Source organism: Camelus dromedarius, chromosome 13 (assembly GCF_036321535.1).
Source record: "Camelus dromedarius isolate mCamDro1 chromosome 13, mCamDro1.pat, whole genome shotgun sequence".
Classification (NCBI taxonomy): domain Eukaryota; kingdom Metazoa; phylum Chordata; class Mammalia; order Artiodactyla; family Camelidae; genus Camelus; species Camelus dromedarius.
In genome coordinates, this window is record NC_087448.1 from 70,189,734 (window position 1) to 70,196,083 (window position 6,350).

Here is a 6,350-nt window from a genome sequence, read left to right on the forward strand (position 1 = left end):
AGGGAAGTCGGACAGGTCCTGGCTCGGGTGGGAAGAGCTTCCCGGCGACTGAAGCGCTCCGGGAGTAGCACGGGCCACCTGGAGAAGAGCCTCTTCTTTACGACGACTTCCTCTCCGAGATGCCGTGGTTCCGAGAAACCTATTGGAGATTTTCAAGTGTTTCCTCCTGGGTGAGGAGAGGCCGCGTCTCCCCTCTGAACACCCGGGAGGCCGTGCGCCCCTCCACCAACTCTCACATCCAAGTACCAAACCTTCTACACAGCTTGTGCTTTTGTGGCCGGAACTGGGCATCACTTGGGCGCTGCAGGGTCGGAGAGTCCTGCTCCGTGATGACGAAATTGTAAGTGCGCGCAGGCATGTGAAATAAGCCTGATACTCTGTAAATAAAGAAAACGCTTAAATGAAGGAATTCTGTTTAAAGGACAGAAAAAAACACGCTCATTTGCTCATTCTATAAATTAATGCTGAATGCTTTTTAGGTGGCAGGCTAATGATTAGGGCCATCTTACAGCAGTCATACTTTGCAAATAAGAACAAAAGATTGACAACAGCTGAAAGGTTTTCCAAAGTGTAGAAAACACTTAACTGGTGTCTCCCTAAATGGTTTGCAGCTGTGGTATCTGCCGTGTAAACCATTGGTTAAACTACATTTCAGTTACGCTGTGTAGAAAACAACACTTCTGTACGCCTTGAATATTCTATAACTGAAGAGTGTAGGAATTTATTTACTGCTAAAAAAGTCCCAGAAATCTCCAATTTAAGCGGTTTAAGCAATTTACAGCTTGGGGAGTAAACGTCTGTTCTGAGGTTGCAGAACTTTTTTTCTAAGTAGCAGATAAATTGTTTATGTTCTTTGTTTCCCTTCTGGTAAAATGGGAATAAACATGTCAATATATAAACACATACTTGGTTGTTTTTTTTTTTAATTTGGTAAGAGTGTGGGAGTCCTTTAGGAGAGAGACCATCATTACAGAGTTTCATAGGAATTCTCAATACATCCTTTCAAAGGGAAGGGGATACTGTGCCAGACTGTTCATGCTGTTATGTTCCTCAACACCTTCTACTGCCTGGTAACATGGCAACTTCTCTCTCCTCCCTTGTTACTTGGAAATTAAAATACTTACTTTCCAGCAATTTTCATTTTGTGAAAGATCATAAATTACTGAAAATGTTGGCCCATTTAATAGAACAAAACACACCTTTGCGATTAAACAATTGAGAAAATGTCGTATAAACAGGTGCAAAATGTCAATTTATAATAATTATCCTCAAATCTAAACATATTTATGAACATGTGAAATAAACATGTTAATAGTTAAATCCAAAATTAAGTGAGAAAAAGGCAACCAATACTCAAAAATCAACTTCATTGTTTCCTTGGAAACGAATGCCTTTCCAGAAGTCTCCACTCAAGAAGTTGCCATCCCTGTTGTCACAAAAGCTTGGTTTAAGGCCACCTCCACCCCTCCCTCTCACCCCCGGGTGGCTCAGCCGCCCCAGACCAGGCCTAGTGCGACTCAGCACGGCCAGCTGTTGGGGGTCCTGTGCGTACCATCGCTCCAGGGCCAACGTGGGCCTGGCCGCTTCCACACTTAACTTCGTGCATCAGCGATGGGCACGTGGTGCAGACCTCTCCCTCCTGTGAGGATCAGGTTTCCAGCCGCGTCTCTTCATTGTCATCTTCTCGGTCAGCACCTGGCCTCCCACCACCCCATTCATCATTCCGGCACCCTTAACACCTGCGAGAGGACTCTCGCTGCCTGGCCTCTAGTGGCTACCTTAACTCCGACTGTCTTTTCTCCCGTTGGGCTCAACTCTGGAAGCATGTGCTTATGCCTCAGAGGTCATCATCACCAGGGCCGGCCCCTCCCGAGCATGCAGTTTCCTCCCTGACACAGCACCTCCCCTCCTCACCACGCCTGGAACCCTCTGATCTCATCAAGTCTTCTGATCCCACCTCTTCACCAGCCACCTCCTCGAGTCCCTGTTTCCCTTCTTGTCTGGTGCAGAGTTCACGGTTCAACACCACCACCACAGCCTTGCGAGCACCCTTAGTGCCCCGTTGCATTCACCTGGGATAACCTCAGCTCTGTCGAGTTCATGCAGCTGGGCTGACTGGACTCCGTTCTGATTTATGTCACACGTCTCAGGTTACCGTTCCATCACGCATCCATCACACCTTCCACGTCACAGGCTTTCCCCAAGATCACTGATTCCCATTTCCTTCCACAAATCTGTCCTCCCCAGCCCCCTTCGCCGTGCTCTGCACACACAGGTGCTCTGGCACTGACGCCGCCAGCCTGCTTGCATCCAACTCCCACGTGTGTCCTGCTGCCTGTCTTGATACGCTTGTCAAGCCCTTTCTCGACCCCAGGTCACACCATCGCCCGCATTTCTCTGTCCACCTTATAGCAATTGTTCTGAGTTGTCCTCATTCCCTGGCTCCAAAGCCACTTTCCTTTCTCTGCCCAACCCACGCAAACTGGGCGTTTGTCCCCACACTTCACTGCAACCGCTTCTAACAAACTTGAAATGACAGAATTACTATTGCCAGTCAGTTTCCTTCATCTTTTTACATTTGTCTGTCACTGGACGTAGATGATCACTCCCTTATCCCTTGTTCCTCTTCATTCATGTTTGTACAGTGTATCTTTTTCCATCTTTTCCAACCTGTCTGCACCCTTATATTTAAAACGTGTCTCTTGTAACACATGGTTGGGTCTTATTTCTTATCGTGTTGTAATCACCAATGTAGCCTCATTACTCACATAATTGGGTTGAAGTCCCACCATCCTGTTGCTTGTTTTCTATTTTTCCAGCTGTTCCTCATTCCTTTATCTGCCTTTCTTTGAATTAATCAAGTATTTTATTATGATATTTTATCTTTCATTAGCTTTTAAAACAACCTTTTATTTTGGAATAATTTCAGATTTATGGAAAAGTTATGAATAGCACAAAGAACTCTATTTACCCTTCACTCAGGTCAGTAAAAAGGTCAACGTTTTCACACACTTGCTTTATCACTGTGTCTTTTCTGACTACTAGGCTGCAGACATCAGGACCCTCTGTCCCACATGTCTCATTTCCTAGGAACTAGGGTGTGCACTTACGCAGCCGTGGTGCCATTACCCACGCTACGGAGCCTCACAGATAGAGGCCACTCACCCCACACACACTCACCAGCTGTCCCCATGGTGCTCCTAGAACACTCTCTCCGGACCAGGATCTGAACCAGGGTCAGGTGTTGCGTTTAATCCGGAGCAGCTCCTCTGACATTCTCTGTCTGAGCTGGACGGTTTTCAACAGTTCAGGCCAGTGATTCTGTAGGACGTTCCTCACTGTCAGGTTAGGGTTAGACGTTTTGGTAGGAACATCCGCTGAGGAACCTTGCGACCACACCGGGAGGAACGCAACTTGGTTTGTCCTGTTATGGTCATGTTAACTTTGGTCCCTGGGCTAGGTGCTGTGCACCAAGTTTCTCCCATGTGAAGTTAGTAAAGCCCTCATGTAATTAATCAGTACTTTGCAGGGAAGCACTTTGAGGCTGTGCAAATGCACTGCTCCCGTGAGACTTCCCTCCACTGGCTTTGGATGACTCTTGGCTGAATCAACTACTATTGTGGTGCTTGCACAATGCTGATTTTCTAACTCCATTATTCTACATTTACTTATTAGTTGTTGTATTAGCTTAGAAATTATATATTCTTTTTAACCTTCAGTGCTTACTCGAGACTCCAAAATGTATCCTTGACTCATCAGTCGGCCACCAGCTGACCGGCGTGACCACCTGGCATCAGTCCAGTCTCTGGGTTAGCATTGTTATATACTTTATTCCTACATATGTTAAGCCCCACAAGGCATCATTATTTGACTGACTGATTTTTAAGCCTATAGTGCCCAGTATTCCCAGGCAGTGCCGCACCCAAGCACTGCCAGGCCCACCCCACCAGTCGCCATGACCAGATGAGCCTCGGCGCGTGCGGGGAAGCCTGGCTGTAGACTTGTCTCTGCCACTGTACTTTTATGCACCTTCCTACTGCTTCTTTGATGCTTTGCACACTTTCTGCCTTTTCATACTTCTAGAATAATTTTCTTTTAGAAGTATTTCTAGAATTTCCTCTCTCAAATCTTGTCTGTCTGAAGGCTTTAACCTTAGAGCTTGAAGGATACATTCACTGGAACAGAACTCGAGGTTGGCAGCTTTTCTTTCAGCACTTTAAGGGTGTCATTCGGTGTCTTCTGGCTCCGTAATTTCCATGGAGAAGCCACCCTGAGGTCTTCCTGTCGCCCCTCTGAAGGCAGCGTGCCCCCGTGATGTGGCTGCTGGGAGGGATCTGTCTGCCTTTGGCTCTCACAAGCCGAGCACCCCGTGCCCGGGCGCCTGCTCTCACTGCTGTCCACGTGGCTTCCTCAGTCTGTGGGCTGTCATCTTCCATCAGTCTGCAGAAATTCTAGACATTCTCTCTTTAAACCCTGCTTTACTCCCATTCTTTCTTCTTTCTGTGGGATTCCTATTATATTTACTTAAACTCTGCACCACGTCCGACATGTCCTACCATCTGCTTTAGTCCTTATTTCTGTGCTTTGACTTTGATATGTTTTAATGATCTGTGCACTAATCCTGACTTCCGCTGTGTCCAGTACATTGTTAAGTCCATCTGATGACCTGACCTCAAATATCGCACCTCTCAGTTCTAGCTCATCTGTTTGGCTCTTGCTCATAGATTCCAACTCTGTTGCAATTCTCCAGCTTTCCACCCGTCTTGTCTGCCTTTCTGCTACTGCGTGTAAGACACTTGTCGTGGTCACTGTGAAGTCCTGGGCCATCAGGCCTGCTATCTGTGTTCTCTAGGTGTCGCTTCTGTTTGTTTTGATCATTGGCCATTTCTCACCTCTTTATTTATCACATCCCACATGTTGTACACACAAGAAACACAAAGGCCTCAAATGACAGCGTTACCAGAGGAAGTTCCTCTTTCTTCTGCCGGTCGCAGAGGACTTGGGACTACTGACCTCAGTGCACCATGGCCTGAGCTGGGTCAGTTTCTATAGGAGTCAGGCCACCTGGCTCACATCTGTCCTTCCAGGCTTTGGCTGAGAGCCTGGCAGCTGTGTCTTGGCCGCGAAGGAGGGCGAGGGGGCCGGCCAGCCCCTGGAGATCTTGAATCTAGAACATGAGCCTGCCCCACGCAGCTTCACAGAACATCAGATGTCCTGAGAGGGGACCAGCTGTATACTCGTGGAATGTCCTTCCTCTAGCAGGGCTTTGTTCCCCAAGAACTGTAAAACTGTGGGAGACGTGACTTTAAGTCTCTGAGGCTTTTGAAGCTTTAAAGCCTCCAGCTCAGTCCCCAGGCTCAAGTACGGCTGCAGAGCTCAGCAGGGCACAAGGCCAGTCAGAGCCCTGAGGCTCTTCCAAGTTTCCAGTTCGCGGTGCCCACCCCACCGGGAGCTCTGCAGGTGTCTCCCCTCCCAGGAGAGCCTCTTTCCAATTCTTAGCCTGCTCCAGACTGGCCACTGTCTCCAGAGACGAACGAACCAGGGTCACCAGCCCACTGGGAAGCGGCGCCTTCCTCTCCGGACTTCTGGTTTGGTCTTGTTAGTCCACAGCTCTCCAGTCGCTTTCAACAGTGACTTACTTGTTGTTTTCCCCTGGTCATCAGAGTGGGAGCGCTGGCCTGCCAGGACCTATGGTGTCCTCCCTGGAACTGGGAGCCTCCCCCCATCCTGAAGCCCCCCTCACCTGCTGCTCTGCCGACTTTTCTGTTGGGTGGTCGGGGAGGGGTCTTCTCTCCCCTCTCCCCCGAGCGATCGCCTTCGATTCACGGTAGTACACACTAGCTGTACTCGGACGGTTCCCAAACCTGCCTCTCAAATGGGAATGCACTCCTGAGGTTCTCATTGCTCGGGGCTGTTGGTGCCACTGGGTTGAAACCGGAAAAACTACGGAAAAGAGCAACAGGGTCATGGTTTGGTATTTTCTCTTACTATGTTTTGTACTGTCTCCAAAACCTAATTGTTTTAATAGCTTTATAACACCCATGAGGCAAGACTTCCCAAGACTCATGGTTTCCAAACTCCAAGTAATTTAGCTTGAATAAAGACTCACAGTGGATATGACCTAGCACGGTATTTTTCAAGCTGCAAACCCGGAAATGAGCATAGTGTTGTCACTACTAACACTTTGTTTTAATGAACTCCTAGAAGATGGCAGCACACACTGCAGGAACAGGAGGGACGTTGTGACACACATGCTCACACGTGTGTGGGTCCAGGTGGTGCTACCAGGCTGATTTTTTACTGTGGGTCAATGTTTTCACAAGGGTTAAGTCAGTCGCTGGCCCAAAATA